General features: G+C 44.5%; 1 long non-coding RNA gene across 3 annotated transcripts in view; it reads left to right on the top strand.

The window, feature by feature from the left end:
* Positions 1–17,924, top strand: part of LOC146403619 (uncharacterized) — a 112,408-nt gene that overhangs the window by 60,856 nt on the left and 33,628 nt on the right. For 2 of the 3 annotated variants that reach the window (XR_014804623.1, XR_014804618.1), the window contains exon 4: positions 16,891–17,361. The exons of the other annotated variant lie outside the window; for it this stretch is intronic. This is a non-coding gene — a long non-coding RNA (uncharacterized LOC146403619). The remainder of the gene's footprint in view (positions 1–16,890; positions 17,362–17,924) is intronic. 3 annotated transcript variants of the gene reach the window in all.

Genomic DNA, 17,924 nt, shown 5'->3' with positions numbered 1-17,924 from the left:
GTCATCATCATCACTAATTAAAAAATAAATTCCTTTTTTTTTTTTTGGTCTTTCAGGGCTACACCACGGCATATGGAAGTTTCCAGGCTAGGGGTCAAATTGGACCTACACCGCAGGTCATGGCAACTGAGAACCTTCACCTACTGAGCAAGGTCACCTTCACAGACACTGACTGGGTTCGTTACTATGGAGCCACGACGGAACTCCTAGATGTCATTTTTTAGAGACGTTTTAGAGTTACAACAAAATTGGGTGGGAAGTACAAAGATTTACCATAAACCTTCTGTCCGCAACATGCACAGCCTCCCCACTGTAAATATCCCTCACCAGAGCAGGACAGTTATTAAAATTGATGAACCTACACGGACAAGTCTTTATCACCCAAAGCCATCGTTTACTTTATGACTGATTCTTGGAATACAGTCTACGGGATTGGACAAGTACATACACATCTTCCTTGACGTCCAGTGGGGTTTTGTCATTGCACGTTAGAAGGAACGTAAGTCGGAAATGCCTTGAACACACCTACCGTCCTGGACACCACGCAGTAGCCTGCCTTAAATGTGCTCCCCACGCTGACCGTCTGCAGACGGGCTCTGTCATCTCCCACCAGCCCTGGTTTACAGTAAATGCGCCGAATACCTTGTGCTATTGACTGAATACTGTGCTGAAGGTGAAAAACGGGGTGGTTGTACGGTTCAGAGTCACTGTGAGTCTGTCGGTTGTTTTTCCTCCTGGTCACAGGGCTGAGTGCGAGCTGCGGCTCACGGCTGCTGTCCAGCACCAGGAGGGGGCATGTATTGCTCGTCCAGGACACGATCAAAATTCAGAATCTGAAGTACGGTTTCTCCTGTGTGTTGCTTTCACACCAGCGTAAAGTTGAAAAGTGGTTAAGTTGAACTGTGCTAAGTCAGGGACCATCTGTAACGACGCGTATCTACCATCAGACAGTGTTGTCACTGCCCTGGAAAATCTTCTGTGTTCCACTGTTCGTCTCACCCCCTCCTCCAGCACCTGGCAACCCCTGACTTTTGACCATTTCTGTATCTTTGCCTTTTCCGAATGTCGTATAGTTAGAGCCATACAGTAAGTAGCCGTTTCGAGTTGGATTTTTCACTTAGGGCATTTAAGATTCCTCTGTTTCTTTTAATGACTTCCTAGCTCAGTTACCTTACTGTTGAGTCACATCCCATTGTCTAGATGTAGCACCGTTTGTTTACCCATCCGTCTACTGAAGGAACTCTTGCTTCCAAGTTTTGGCAGTTATACATAAAGCTGCCTTAAGCACCCCTCTGTGGGTTTTTGTGTGAACATAAGTTTGCAACTCCAAGATTGCTGGGTCATATGATAAGAGTCGGTTTATTTTGTAAGGAGCCGCTAGGCTGCCTTCCAAAGTGACTCTACGTTTACATTCTCATTAGCAATATGTGAGGGTTCTTGCTGCTTACAGCCTCACTAGCATTTGGTTTTTCATTTTCATTTAGGTCAAAATACTTTAAAATTTCTCTAAAGTCTTCTTTGACCTATATATTCTTTAGAAGAATATTGTTTACTTCCAAGTATTTGGGGATTTTTCAGCTATCTTTCTGTTACTGATTTATGGTTTAATTCTGCGGTGGTTTGAGAGCAGACATCATATATTTCTATTATTTAAATCTGTTAAGGTGTGTTTTATGGCCCAGAATGTGGTTTATCTTGGTGAGTGTTCTCTGTGTGAGCTTGAGAATAATGTGTATTTTCCTATTGTTTGGATGAAGTAGTCAATAGATGTCCTTTTCATTCAGCTGATGAATGTCGCGTTCAGCTGTATCCTTACTTATTTTCTGCCTGCTAGATCTGCTCATTTGTGATAATGGTGAGTGTTGGGGTCCCCAGCTATAACAGCAGATGAAGCTATGTCTCCTGGCAGTTCTGTTAGTTTTTACTTCAAGTTACCGGGTGGTGCAGGTCCAGTCCCTGACCCAGAAACTTCCACATGTTGCAGGCACGGCCATATTAAAAAAAAAAAAAGAAGAAAGAAATTTCTTGCAAGACATGTCTACTGATGATAAATTTCCTTGTTTTATTTGTCTGAGAAAGTATTGCCTCTTTAGTTTTGAAAGGATAATTTTGTAGATATTGAACTCTAGGATGGCATTTGTTTTTTCTCTTAACACTAAATATTTGCATTGCCCTCTTTTCTTGCTTGAATGGTTTTGGAGGAGAGGTCATGTGTAATTCTTATCTTTGCTCTACTATAGGTAAGATAGTTTGTCTCTCTGGCGTCTTTCCGGATTTTTCCTTTATCAATGATATTGTGCAGTTTGAATATGATTTTGCCTAGGAGTTGAGGGTTTTTTGTTTGTTTTTGCATCTATCCTGCCTCTTCTTCTCTGAGCTTCCTGGATCTGGGCTTGGTGTGTTACATTAACTGGGGGAATTCTCAGTCATGACTGTTTGAAACACTTCTCCTGTTCCTTTCTCTTTCTTCTCCTTGTGGTGTCCCCGTTACACATTTGTTACACCTTTCGTAGCTGTCCCACCCATCTTGTATATTCTTGGCTTTTTTTTTTTCTTTCTATTTGCTTTTTGGTTTTGGTGGTTTCTACTGAGAGATCTCAAGATCAGAGAGTCTTTCCTCTATTTCTAATCTAATAAGTCCATCCAAGGGATTTGTCATTTCTGTTAGGTATTTTTTTTTTTTTATTTCTAACATTTCTTTTGGTTTTTTTATGGGAATTTTCATCTCTTTGCTTACATTGCCCATCTGTTCCTGCAGCTGGTCTATGTTATCCATTAGAACCCTTAGCATATTAATCATAGCTTTTTAAAATTCCCAGTCTGATCATTCCAACATCCCTGTCAAACCTAAGTCTGCTTATGATGCTTGCTGTCTCCTCCAACTGTGTTTTTTTGTTTTTTTTGGTTTTTTTTTTTTTGCCTTTTAACATGCCTTGTAAATTTTTTTTGACAACTGACTGGACTTTTTATACCTGGTAAAAGGAACTCCTATAAGCAGGTTTTCAGTAGTGTGGTGACGAGGCGTGGGGGGAGCAGAGGTGTTCTGTAGTCCTACGATTAGATCTCAGTCTCTCAGTGAAGCTAAGCCCCTGGACCGTGAGCTCCACAAGTGCGTCTTTGCTGTTCCCCTGGAGGTGGGACAGGATAGTTAGGGTTGGAGTGTTCCCCTTTCACATGTGAAAAGCTAGAGGGAGTTGGAATTGTGCATTTCCCTTCTCCCAGGTCAGTTAGGTTCTGATAAAACTCTAAGTCCAGGCTTTGAGTTTTGGGTGGGTTTTGTTGTTGTTTTTTGTTTGTTTGTTTGTTTGTTTGGCCATGCCCTTGGCATGCGGAAGTTCCCAGGCCAGGGATCAAACCTGCACCACAGTGGTGACCCCAGCTACTGCAGTGACAATGTCAGATCCTTAACACCTGTGCCTAGGAACTCCTGGGCTTTGTTATAGTTTCTACTGAGGACAGAACCTGTTAAGGATGGAATGTCATGGTGTATTTAAAAAGGGTTGCTGGAGTTCCTATTCTGGCGCGGTGGAAACAAATGGACTAGTACCCATGAGGGTTAGGGTTTGATCCTTGGCCTCATTCAGTAGGTCAGGGATCTGGTGTTGAGGTGAGCTGTGGTGTAGGTTGCAGACACAGCCTGGATCCTGATTTCCTATGGCCGTGGCATAGGCAGGCAGCTGTAGCTCCAATGTGACCCCCAGCCCAGGAACTTCCCTATGCTGTAGGTGTGGCCCTAAAAAGAAAATAAATAAATAAAAATGGTTCCTTTTCCCCTCCCTGCCAGAAGTTTGAGAAGCTTTTTCCTCTAGTATTTACTGTGGTAGGTTTCCGGGAGGTAAAACTCAAGTAAGTGTGAGAGACTTCTGATGACTTGGTTCCCCCACCAAGTTTTTATCTGTCAGATAAAAGACACACTGAACCTTCAGGAATTCATCAATTACACTTCATATTTCCCTGCCCCAGCACAGAGATAGAGAATGAGTATAAGCAAATCAAAACTTGAGCAATTCATAGGACTGAGGAGTTTGTACCTTGAATGATTTCATCTTCAAGTAATGGAAAACTCTTATTCAAACTGGCTAAAACAATGGCAAATGCATTATATAATGAGACATCCAGAAGCAGAGTGGTTTCCAGGGGCGTTACACTAGTGCTATAGCTCTTCCTCTGCTTCTCTAGAATCTCCAGGCTCTGCCTGATTCTGTCAGCTTCATCTTCAGGATTTCACAGCTTGACAAATACCTGGAAGGAGAGGCGGAATCTTCTCATCCAATTCTGTTTTTAAGGAATAGGTAAATCTTTACCAGAACTCCTCCCTGCCATCCCCAAATGCCAATATTTACACACCTCTTGTTGGACAGATAAAGTTAGGGGCCTGTTCCCAAACCAACAGAAGATGAGTTGTCTGGCAGGCAGATACTGGTCACAGGAGGCAACTGGTGTAATGCTGTGAGGTGACAAAGAGGAACAGGGATCTGGAAAGACGTGGAGGACAGCTCTCCGCTGGGGGCCCTCTCCCTGGGCAGTTCTTGGTTGCCATAGAGTTAGTGACCATGCTATCCCATGGTACTCATAATTCCGACAGGAAGACTGTGGCTCTTGATTAAACTGATATTTATGTATTGAATTAGACTCAATCAACTTGAAGGCTTTGCCCCTCACTTTATTTTAAATTGGTCACAGCAAAGTTTCACAAAAATGGGTTGTGTGGTAAGGAAGAGAAAGTTATGTCTTGGCCTCAAGATTGGAAAGCTCACCAGCTGTTGCTTAGGTGGCATAATCTCGTGAGCATTTTACCCTAAATAATAATGGGCAAATTGTAAAAGTATTAAGAATGACTGGATTCTGTGTAAGAATCTAGCCACACCCAAGGAAAACTCTGTTACTAATGTGGAAAAAATCAGGCGGCTTTCAACAAAGCTACAGTCATTAAAACCGTATGGTACTGGCACAAAGACAGCAATATAGATCAGTGGAACAGGATAGAAAGCCCAGAATTAAACCCACACACTTACAGTCAACTCATCTATGACAAAGGAGGCAAGAATATATAATGGAGAAAAGACAGTTCCTTCAGTAGGTCATGCTGGGGAAACTGGACAGCTACATGTAAAAGAATGAAATGAGAACACTTCCTAATAGTATACACAAAAATCAACTCAAAATGGATTAAAGACCTAAATATAAGACTGGATGCTATAAAACTCTTAGAGGAAAACACAGGCCAAACACTCTCCGACATAAACCACAGCAACATCTTCTCAGATCCACCTCCTAGAGTGTTGACAATAAAAACAAAAATAAACAAACAGGACTCCATTAAACTTAAAAGTTTCTGCACAGCAAAGGAAACCATAACAAAATGAAAATACAACCCACAGAATGGGAGAAAATATTTGCAAATGAAGCAACTGACAAGGGATTAATCTTCTAAATTTATAAACACTTCCCACAGCTTAATACCAAAAACAGATGACCCCATCAGAAAATGGGCAGAAGATCTAAACAGACAATTCTCCAAAGAAGACCTACAGATGGCCAAAAAAAAAAAAAACATGAAAAGATGTTCAACATCACTAATTATTAGAGAAATGCAAGTCAAATTTATAATGAGGTACCACCTTATACTGGCCAGAATGGCCATCATCACAAAGTCTACAAACAATAAATGCTGGAGGGGGTGCGGAGAAAAGGGAACCCTATTACACTGTTGGTGAGAATGTAAATTGGTGTAACCACTATGGATAACAGTAAGGAGATTCCTTGGAAAACTAAAAACAGAATTACCATTTGATCCAGCAATCCCACTCCTGGGCATCTATCCAGAAAAAACCATGACTCAAAAAGATACATGTACTCTGATGTTCACTGCAGCACTATCTGCAATAGCCAAGACATGGAAAGAACCTAAATGCCCATCGACAGAGGAGTGGATCAAGAAGATGTGGTACATACACATAATGGAATATTACTCAGCCATTAAAGTGAACGAAATACCGGCATTTTTAGCAACATGGATGGACCTAGAAATTACATGCTACGTGAAGTCAGTCAGACAATGAGACACCAGCATCAAGTTCTATCACTGACATGTTTGGAATCTGAAAAAAGGACACAATGAACTTCTTTGCAGAACAGATGCTGACTCACAGACTTTGAAAAACTTATGGTTTCCAAAGGAGACAGTTTGGGGGGTGGGAGGATGCACTGGGGGTGTGGTATGGAAATCCCATAAAATTGGATTGTGATGATCGTTGTACAATTATAAATGTAATAAATTCACTGAGTAATAAAAAAATTATAAGTGGAAAAAATGATGTGGTACATATACACAATGGAATATTACTCAGCCATTAAAAGGAAAGGAATAATGGCATTTGGAGCAACATGGATGGACCTAGAAATTATTGTGCTAAGTGAAGTCAGACAGTGAGACACCAACATCATATGCTATCAGGTACATGTGGACTCTAAAAAAAAGGACACAATGAACCACTTTGCAGAATAGATACTAACTCACAGACTTTGAAAAACTTACGGTTTCTAAATGAGACAGGTTGGGGGTGGGGGAATGCATGGGGGGTTTGGGGTGGAAATGCTATAAAATTGGGTTGTGATGACTGTTGTACAACTATAAATGTAATAAAATTCATTGAGTAATTAAAAAATATATAAAAAATGAAAGTCTGAAAAAAACCCTCAAATGTGGGGGAAAAAAAATCATGCCGCTTTCAGAACTAGCAAAATAATTTTTGGTTGACATTTGATCTCAAAGCTCTTTTTTAATAAATTCAAGTGCTTCTGGCTAAAAGAACTAACATACTTCAACTTTAATGTAAAGAGGTTTTTTTTTTCATGCTGAAACTCTAACCAAACAGGTTAGTAATGTCTTTACTCTTGTTTATAGCAGTTTATTCGTCTAAGGGTCCCACAGAAGAATAATTACAGGGAAGACACCAAGAAGAAGAGTATCTGTCATCCACATATACTATCGGAGGTCTTGCCTTGTCCTTTTTCCCCATGGTTTGAGGCAATTGGTAGCCAGTGATAAATGAGTTGTCTCATGCACTTTGATGTTTCCAAAATCTCAAAAACACAGTAGCATGAATGTCAAGCTTTGAGGGACATTAATTATTTTTGAATGGTGATGTTTATCCATAAATCTTAATATGAAGCTGTTATAAAACAGCGTTGAGCTGACTCTCTAAGTTGATAAATGTCAGGTAAACCCCTTAGTTGGAAACACAAGGGTAGAATTAATATAAGGGCAACACCTTCCAGGAATCAGCTGGATCAGAGCTGAAGAATTTTTTTTTAAAGATGAGCTATAAACTAAAAAGGTTAAGTGAACCAAAAAATATAAAACATGCTTTGACTCTCAGGTACTGTCTAAGGGTTTGGTTAGGTGAAGCTAAGCGTTGGGTGGGAAATACACCTAATACATTGAATACTTATGTGAGGCATTGCTCTCAACTTTTTTGTGTAGTAGTTTGTTTAAGGCTTAAGAGAACCCTATGAAGTAGGTGCAACTATCTCCGTTTTGTAGACTGAAGAACTGAGATACAGCAAGCTTAAGCGAAGAAGCTCATAGCTGAAAATGGGGGTGGCCAGGTTTTGTACCCAGGCAGTTTGATATTTGTGATCAAATGCTGTATAATTTGGCCCTGGGCGTTTGGGGATAGCTGTCTGAGAGAACAGTCTCTGCTATGCTCAGACTCTTCGGTCATGCGGTGTTCGATGCAAGACTCCTTAGAGTTCAAGGGCAGGAATTAGGGAGCCAGACCCCTGCCACTTAGCAGCCAGGTAACTGTGAGTAGGTTACTTAACTGCCTTCTCTCCTGCTGGGCTGTGAAACGGGGCTAATCATTACAGCTAGCTGCAACCCAGGTTTAGCGGTCAGAAGATCTCTAGAAGGTTGTAATTCAGCAGACCTGGGACAGGGCCCAGGAGTCTGCATTTGAAACAAGCACCTCAATTACTTCTGATACAATCCAGTGTCCTTTGGGAAACACAGAATTCTGCCTCACAGGAGAGGTGAGGAGGCCAGGCCCGTGACACACAGGGCACAGGCTTTGCACGTGATTGGTGGACAGCAAGGGCCACCTGTGTCTGTTTCCCTGTTGCAGAGATGCAACTGGGTCAGGACAGAGTGGGGGCGTCTCAGGGCTCAGATGATGTGGCCGATGCAGGGACCTCGTGTGCTAGGATGATAGGAAGACAAGGACCCATATTCTGGAACCCTCTCTTTGGGGAGAAGTATCATGAGGAGGAGGAGGAGAGAGAGGAGCTTCCAGGGCCTCTTATTTTCATCCCCAGGTCTCCTGCAGGTTTAACAAAAGAAACATACTCTCTTTAAAAAGTCCCTCTGCTCATTCCCTCGCCATCTTTCCTTAGGTACTTGTACATGACAATTTTACTGCGAACAGTCTTTCACTCGACAATTTCATGGGAAAAACAGAATTCTGAAGTCTAGATGAGGTAATGTTTAGTTGGAACGTATTTCAGCAAAGTGTCATGAGTCAGCTGTTGAACAAATGCAGACGCCCATTTAATAAACCTGACCTTGTTTTGCTTGAGTGAAGCAGTGAAGAAGAGAGGAGCTCTTGGCACACCTGAAACAAAGGCAGGAGACCCCTGGGAATGGATGAGGCGCAGAGAGTCCTGAAGGCTGCACAGCGGCCACACTGGGTCTGGCTCTGATGACTGCGTTCTTTCTGTTGGGCTGGTGCCCTTGGCAGCCCCACAGAGGCTCTCTCAAGAACTCCGCTGCCTGTTGCTGAAAGTGGTGTGCAGTGTTGCATTATTGCAGTAAAACGTATTCACTTGATTACTGTTCTGTGAATGAAATCTTAGGGAAACTAGATCCGGGTTCAATTTCTCACCTGGATCAAGAAGGTGCGTAACAGAGAACATGGATATGGAAGTGAGGCTCCCAAGGTCAAGTTCACTCTAGGAATGTAAGTCCACATGGAGTTCATGGGAATTTGGTGGTGGGCTCGATGCCTGTACAGGTTGTACTATTTCCGGTTGGGGCTTAAACCCCTGGGTATTGGAGTTGGAAGGCTCTGTATGACGTTTGGATTGCATGTTTTTAATCCAGTGATTGTCAAGCAAATTAGCCAAATTGAAGGCTCCTAGTAATGTACTTTTATTACTAAGACATCAAAAGGCTTTTAAACATACTTTATTTTTCCTCTTCTACAAAGGAGGAACTCTAAAGATGAAATGGTGAGTTGATTCTTATCATCCTACGAAAGTACAGAAATGGTACAGAATGCCCCTTATGTTGGATACTACCCTTGAGGTCGCTCAACCTCCATCTCATCTTTTTGGAGAGGTTGAAAAAGTACGACGGCATTTTTCGGACTTCTTTGAAGCTAGGGTTCTGAATGTGAATTTGATTCTGCTACTGAACGCACCCAAGAGAGACGTGAAAGCTGGGAGTGAGGTAGAAGCCATCTTCCTGTGGTTCCTGGCCATTCCTGCTGGCACGTGCGTTTGTAGACGTGTGCCCTTTGGCACAGCAGTGTTCCGGGACCCGTTCTCCAGCTCGCTGGGTGTTTAGGGATGGATGCAACTTGAGAGAAGTTCTTCCTCTCCGTGAGATGGCGTCCTCCTTCCTCCTCAGGGGAAAGGGTCCCCTGAGGCCACTCCTGACTCTGCCCCCCTCTGGCCACAGATGACCGGAAGACCAGGGCATATGTTTAGTTAGACCAAGCGGTCTCCCCCCGCCTGTGATTCAGAATTAGGACACAGATTCTAGTTCTGTGGTCCTCCAATTGCAGCTGCGCAAGGCCACAAAGAGCTTGTGAAAAAGGAACAATCCAGTTCTCCCCTTCCGGTGGGTCCCAGGTGTCCGTTTGCAACACGCCACCTCTATGAGAGTCTCACGCAGATCACACCTTGAAATGTGGCTCTAGTTGTCACTGGGCAGATCAGCCAAGAGGTCACGTGGAGCCGGAGCTATAGCGACTACTGTCTGTCTGCAGAAGCAGAGACAAGTGCGTCTGTTACTCTGTGTTATGCTGGCATGCGGGACAAGAAGGGACAGAGAGCAAAGAGAGAGGCAGAGGGAGGGAGGGATGGGAGGGCAGGGAGGGAGGAGGAGGAAGGGAGGAGAGAGGATGCCGTGGCCCTTGGCGGCCCTGGTTCTCAGGCCCCTCTGAGCGCTGGCTCCGCCCCCTGACTTTGGGTATTGTGTTCTTTTGTAGTTTGTAAATATCCCCTTTTAGTTGAAACTAGCCGAACTGTCTTCTTTCTTTTTCTTACCTTTCTCAGAGATAAAGTGGTGACTCAATTCTTAGGAATCTTAAGAATTCGTATGATTGTGTTGAAGACAATTTGATTATACTGCATATTGTGTGTACGAAGAGTTATTTGTAAAGGTCAGCTTCATATGCGTCTCAACTGCGAAGTCACTCATGCCCCCAGACCCTCCAGAACATGGAGAGTGAGCACGGGAGTCACCCCAAAAGTTTATATTTCCGCATCGACGATAATGTGTGTGCAGGGTGGACTGCTACCGCCTTCTGATTTCTGCTTCATAGGTGAGGCCGGTTGGGCTCAGAGAGGGGAATAACTTACCCAAGATCACACAGCTGGGAGATACGGGTTCCAACATGGAAACCCGTATCTCCCCATATTCTTACTTCATACATGCAGACATCAGAGATACGTAGGTGAACAAAGCGAAGTAAGATTCCTGAACTCACAGAGCGTGTAGTGAGGGGAGATGGCAATACATGAACCTAAGTTCCAGGAGAAAAAGTCAAGTTGAAGAGGCGACAGAGAGATTGAGCCTAGGGGTGTGTGTGTGTGTGTTTTAAGTGAAGTGGCGGGAAACGTCTTCTTTGAGAAAGTATCACCTGAGCAGAGACTGAGGGAAACGAGGGAACAGTGCGAATCGGGGACAAGAGCGAGGGAAGGACACGGTTCAGCGTGTGATTCTTCTGAGACCTGATAGAAGTAAGACTCTTCTGCTTTTGCTAAGAAACAAAATTTGAGCACTATGAGAGCGTGCAGTTTTAAAGATTAAACTACAGTTGATTTACATTGTACCAATTTCTGCTGTAGAGCAAAGTGACTCAGCCATGTATATATATATATATGGAAAAAAACATTATTTTCCGTCGTGGTCTATCCCAGGAGACTAGACACAGTTCCCTGGGCTCCGCAGCAGGACCCCATTACTTATCTATTGTAAACATGATTGGTGGCGTCCCCTAACCCCAAACTTCCATGCATCCCCCTCCCTCCCTCCCCCCCCTTGGTAACCGCAAGTCTGCTGTCTATGGCTGTGAGGCAGCCTCTGCCCTGTAGATAAGTTTATGTAGAACATATACTTTCTTAGTTATCTTATTTCACCCCTTTCATTTTAGAATCCTTTTCCCCTTCCTTTCTTCAATCTACTCCAACCCAGTCCTAGCTTCCATAGTTGAAAAAACATTATATGTCCTCTTTATGTGTATTTAAACTTTTCTTTGCATCAGTGACTTGCCATTGCATTAGCTACCGGGTCATTCTTCCAATGGAAACAGAAAAGTAGTCAAAGGATTTTACAGCCTAAACCTGTGTATTAGTTTCCTAGGGTTGCCGTAACAAATGGCTGTCAACCAGGTAGCTTTAAAACAACAGAAATTTATTCCCTCATTTTTTCAGAGGCCAAAAGCCTGAAGTCCAGATGTCAGCAGGGCCGTTCTCCCTCTGAAGGGTCTAGGAGGGAACTTCTCCTTGCCTCTTCCCAGCTGCAGGTGCCTGAGCCAGTATTTGGCACTTCTTAGCTGTGATAGCATCACTCTAATCTATGCCTCTGTTGGCACATAGCCTTTGATGTGTGTCTCCAAACCTCCCCCTCCTTACAAGGACCCCAGTTATTGAATTTAGGGCCCACTCTAATCCAGGATGACCTCTTCTTAATTTGATTACGTTTGCAAAGACCCCGTTTCCAACTAAGGTCACATTCACAGGTCTTGGATAGATATGAATTTTAGGGGGATATTATTAAATCCTAAGTAAAAACTGCCTGTCAATCATAGGCCTGCCAATCATAATCTCTCCCAACCCCTCCCCACTCTCACAGATACAAATTGATTCACATAAACCGTTCATCTGTAGTAGGAGTCAGCAAACTTCATCTGTAAAGGACCAGCCAGATACGTCTTTGTGGGCCAGCAAATCTGCTGTCATAGTATGAAAGCAGCCACCAACAATACAGAAACAAATGCTTGTGACTATGTTTCAATAAAACTTTGTTTACCAAAAAACAACAGGCTGGACTTCCTGTGTGGCTCATTGTCTTAAGGATCCAGCATGGTCACTGCAGTGGCTCAGGGGTCACTGCTGTGTCATGGGTTCAATCCCTGTCCTGGGGATTTTCACATGCTGCAGCACAGCCAAAAAAGGGAAAGAAGAGGCTAGAGGCTGGATTTGCTAGGGCTCCTGATCTATGGAACTGAGCAATTGCTAAAGAAGAGAAAAAAATATATAGCTGCCTACATTTCTACAGATCTTGGTAGAGATTCCAGGAACTTTAGTTGAATTGGGGTTCTGAAAAAAAATAACATTTTCCAAAGAATTAGTTATATCCAGTTATTTGAATAACTCTTACTTGCCCTTTTTCCTCAGATACTGAAGAGCGTTAGAACAGGAGAAAAGGAGGGTAAGACTGAGTTATTCCAGACACACCGGAGCTAAAATACTCGTTGAATGTTGCTGTGAAGCAATGTGGTTTGTAGGATTTTGCAATAAAGTAAATGTTATTCCAGGAAATGCTGTAACTGTCATACAGCTGTAACCAAGTAGCACTAATCAAGTGAAAGAGAAAATGGTGCATCACAGTGCCGTCTAATAGGTTGCGGAAGATTTTCATGATCTTGGTAGTTTGATTTTGATCGTGGTGACTAGACCCAAGAGGAGTCAGATTTTACTAGATGCTTAAAAAATACAGACGGAAAGCAAGATGATTTAGGAATAATCTGCACTCCTTTTTGTGGCGTGCAGTCCATTACAAGAAATATTAAGACAAAGCAAAGCAGAAACATTGAAACAGGAGTTTTCACGGTGGCACAGTGGGGGAATGATCTGGCTTGTCTCTGCGGGGGCGGTGGTTGGATCCCCAGCCCGGAGGAGTGGATTAAGGATCTGGTGTTGCTGCAGCGGCAGCTCAGGTCACAGCACCAGCTCAGATTTGATCCCTGTCCCAGGGACTTCTACATGCTGCAGGGGCGGCTGAAAAAGAACCAAAGAAAGAACTGTTGAAACACTCAACAGCAAGGGCGAGACTGGAGAGAGGGAGGCTGATATCCTGCTGAAGCCCCTGCGGAGGGGTGGCGCTGGCGGGATGGGGGAAGGGGACAAACAAGTGATCGGACCCCCCGGGCTGCTGGTCAGACCGCTACACAACTGCCACGCCTCAGGGTTCAGGCAAACGGTGAAACCGAGGCACAGGGAGGGTGGGAATCCAGGGGCCTTCTCCTCATGGCGGCAGCCACCGCCGCGAGGGGACACCTGCCGCTTGGAGGTGGCCGCTCTGCTGTCGGGTGGACGGGTGCCCACGCCAACCCCGCGTCCCTCCTCACGTGACGCAGGACCACACGGGTGGCATCACTGCCTCGGCTGATCCAGAACATGTGACCGGGGCTGTTTGCCAGTGACAGACGCCCCTCGGGAGCTGTAAGCGGATCTAAGAGTGCTTGTCACTCCGTGGAAGTTCCAAGCTGAGACCCTCTTTCTTCCTCGGGGCGTCCGCCCGCTGATGAGTGGGCAGCGTGAGCCTGGAACTGAGCACCTGTGATGAGTGCTTGGGGCTGATGGGAAACTGTGCTTTAGGCCTTTGAAGCAGGGAAATAATGTTCCTGTCTTAGACTAAGTTACAGCCGCAGAACAGCGTTAAAAAAAAGGGCGGGGGGGGAGTTCCCGTCGTGGCGCAGTGGTTAACGAATCCGACTAGGAACCATGAGGTTGCAGGTTCGGTCCCTGCCCTTGCTCAGTGGGTTAAGGACCCGGCGTTGCCGTGAGCTGTGGTGTAGGTTGCAGACGCGGCTCGGATCCTGCGTTGCTGTGGCTCTGGCGTAGGCCGGTGGCTACGGCTCTGATTCGACCCCTAGCCTGGGAACCTCCATATGCTGCTGCGGGAGCGGCCCAAGAAATGGCAAAAAAAAAAAAAAAAAAAAAAAAAAAAGGAAGTGTAAGTCAAAAAGATTGACAAGGACCGGAAATCAAATCAGATCTGAAGGGGGTAGGAGAGACAGTGGTACCCTACCTGATGTTAACTTTCGGAAGCACTACTCTGGGAGCGCGGAGGGTGGGGGAGGAAAGCTAGGGCCGAGGAGGAAGGATTGTCTGTGTGTAACCAGCTCTCTGCTGGGTCGTGAGGGTGCTCTGACCAGCTGGTGGCAGCCTCTCACCCAGTTGCAGGGGCTGCTGATCGGATTCCGGTCATGGAATCTAGTCCCTGTGCCGAGCCCTGGACGTTCCGAGAGCATCCAGTCCTGGAAAAACCTTGCGTGGTTATTATCATCCACTTTACACCCGGTTCCACCAAGTCTCAGGGAGGTTCACTCGCTGACCTGCTCTCTCACACCCAGTTAGTGGCAGAGCTGGGGTTCGAGCCCAGTCTGTCCGGAACAGAGGCCCATGCTCTGAACTCCCGGCTCTCCTGTCTCTCAGGTATGGCTCCTCTCGGGAGTGGGGCGACTAGACCGTGACAGGCGGATCTCACGAGCCTTCAGCGTCGTTCAGCTAGTGTATTGAGTGTTGAATCCTGTATTTGTCAACTGCACTGGCTGGGGTGGATCAAACTGCTCCAAGAAGCAGCCCGACCTCAACACACAAGCTTTTGAATATAACAGTTTATTTCTCTCTCAGGCAAAGCCCAGAGCAAAGTTGGCAAGTGACTCTTCTCCATGTAAGAAGTCAGTAATTCGGAGTTCCCTTTGTGGCACAGCGGAAACAAATCCCACTAGTATCTGTAAGGATGCGGGTTCGATCCCTAGCCTTGCTCCGTGGGGCAGGGATCCAGCAAGATGAGGCGCGGATCCCATCTTGCTGTGGCCGTGGTGCAGGCCAGCAGCTGTAGCTCAGATTGGATCCCTAGCCAGGGAACGTCCATATGCTGCGAGGGCAGCCCTGAAAAGGAAAAAAGAAAAAAAAAGTCAGCAATTCAAGTTTCTTCCTTGTATTGTGACCGTTCCCTAGAACCTTCTATCTCTAAAATGCTGACAGAAGGGGAAGAAGAAGAGCAGTATGAAGGAGGTTTCCAATCAGATTCATCTCAGCTCAAATACGAGCTCTGCCATTTGCAAGCTTATAGCCTAAGCATGAAACTGTCAGGTCTCAGTTCCTTGTCTGAGATTTAAATGAGGTGTCCCATGTTCAGTGCAGGGCTCAGGTCCATGCATGTTGGCTACTTCTTATTATGTTTACTAGCATCCTTTCCAAAAGCCACTCTTGGCATTAGTATTGTCCCCATTTTACAGAGGACACTGAGGTCACACAGCCAGTTAAGTAGCAGAGCTGGAACTGGAATGTCCAAGCCATGCTCCCAGCCATGGGGCAGCACCTTTGCATAAGTTAAGTGGGGGAGTCATTGGCCTCTGGCATCAGAGAACTGAATTCCCTATGTTCTATTTAAATGTTTTCAATATTGACTAGATTTAAAATGTAACCGTCAAATCACTCTCCTTTTTTTCATCCACCCTTGGTCTGGGAGAGCAGGCTGCTGGGAGCAAATTGTGTGGCCCCAATAGCCTGCTGGCAAACAGTGTGTGGAAATACTTGCTGATACAGACCAAAAGTGAACTCGAGTAACTTTTATTTCCAAAGGAGACCTTTTAAAATACTTTTTAAAGAGAGTGACCACAAGACAAGGTTATACTTTAAGCAACCAAGTTTGGGTGGAGAAGATAGAGTTTTTTTAAACAAAACATTACTTTACTTTTTACAAGTCAGAAGCCATATGGAATTTCCACTCTCATGTAACTCATAAATGACTTCGCCTGGTTTCCTTGAAATCTGACCCTCCAGACTCCATACTCAGCAAAGTCTGAAGATGAGTTGGTGTCTACAGCTGAGACTCTAAAGGCTAGCCTGTTAGACAGGGCCAGTTGTTGAGGAAGCAGGGGAGACTTACAGGCTGCAAGGAATGAGACATCTCGCAGCCATCCATTTTTGACCTCATCTGACCTCTCAAAGCCCTAACAACTTTTCCGTCTCTGGACTAAAACAGTGCTCTTCTCATTCATTTTTGATGTTTTCCAAGAAAATGAGGACAGTTCGCACATGGCTCTATTAGCATCTTTATGCCATAATCTATATACAAAGCAGCCAAAGTTGAATGAAGACATAGGGGCTCCTTGGCAACTTCATTATTTGATGCCCTTAGGATTATTTTTTTTAGATATTTGTTCAGCATTGATTAATGGGGGTATGCTTGTGACTGAAAGGAGTCATTTTTCTTTTTTCACTTAACGATATTATCTACTTTGGTAGAAGCAGGAGCAATATACGTTTTGCCAGTTACATAAGAAAGCTGCGAGAACCAGAGGTAGTTGGCACACATTTTCAGTATATTCCTATAATGTTTGGGTGAATATGGATTGTTGGGCTCTGCTGATCTTCAGTCTAGTTCTGAAGCAAGGTTTCCCTGTATTGGTTAGCAATTGCTAAGTAACAAATCATCCCAAAATGTAATGGCTTAAACAGCAAATATTTATTATTGTTAGTCTACGGGTCTACTTGGCAGGTCCGCCGACCTGGGCCAGACTTGACTGATACTGTCTGGATTCTTCATGTGTTTCCTTTTAGTTGGTGGGTTGGTTGGGACCTGGCGAATTTAGGAAGGTCTCTGTTGGCATAAGTTATCTCTATACTAAATGGCGTCTCATCTTCCAGCTGGCTCGACCAAATTGTTTCTTTCTTTGGAGACAGAAGTCCAAACTCGAGAAAGCTGAAGCACGTGAAGTCTCATATGGTCTGGCTTCAACTTGGCATCTCATCGTTTCTGCTTTTTTCTATAAGCCAGAGCATGTAACAGGCCGGCCAGATTTAAGATATACACTCTGCCGGCTGATAAGAGGAACTGTAGAGTTGCACTGCGATGAGCAATGGACAGATGAGGGCGAATGGAGCATCGGGGCCATTTTTACAGTCTACCATGGCCTGGAGCGGTGAATTCGTGACGCGGAAGGAGCTGGGCTTTGGGCACTCAGTGCTCCCTCTCCTGAAGCACGCGTTAAATGAACGCTTAATGGGTTCAAGTCAAAAGACCAGGTTCGCTTCCCAGCTCTGCTGTTTCTCTTGGGAAGTCATTCTGCTCTCCGAACATGAACGTGCTCGTCTTAAACATACGCTGCTGTCTGCCTGGTGAGTTTTTTGTTGTGGTTGTTCCATAAAATCTCCTGTGTTTACTAAAGTTAAAAGATCTCTGTCTGAGATGTTCAAAGGCTGGATGTTGGTTCTTGGGTGCTGGCCCTTCCATCACCTCCCAGTACCTGCCCATGCAAGGACCTTCTGCTCCATTTAGGTTTGTCTTTCAAAAAACCTCCTTATATCCTGGCTTGAACCTTCTCCAACTCTTACTTCATCCTCCCATCAAAAATCAACCCTCCTAGGAGTTTCCATTATGGCTCAGTGGTTAACAACCCAACTAGTATCCATGAGGATGCAAGTTCGATCTCTGGCCTCTCTCAGTGGGTTAAGGCTGTGGTGTAGGCTGGCAGCTGTAGCTCTGATTCAACACCTAGCCCAGGAAACTCCATATGCCACAGGTGTGGCCCTAAAAAAAGACAAAGACAAAAAAAAAAAAAAAAAAAAAAAAAACACCCAACCCTCCTATTTTTTCCTTGCTTTGAAATTATTTAGCTAATTTGAAATATGACTTCAACCCAAAATGATGTCAATTCTAGATAAAACTGGCATTTTGACAC

This window comes from Sus scrofa, chromosome 5, assembly GCF_054392235.1.
Source record: "Sus scrofa isolate SSC_HxYL_T2T_F1_AM1 chromosome 5, Sscrofa_HxYL_maternal_Yorkshire_Landrace_v2.0, whole genome shotgun sequence".
Lineage (NCBI taxonomy): Eukaryota > Metazoa > Chordata > Mammalia > Artiodactyla > Suidae > Sus > Sus scrofa.
This window is presented reverse-complemented; position numbering and strand designations above follow the sequence as displayed.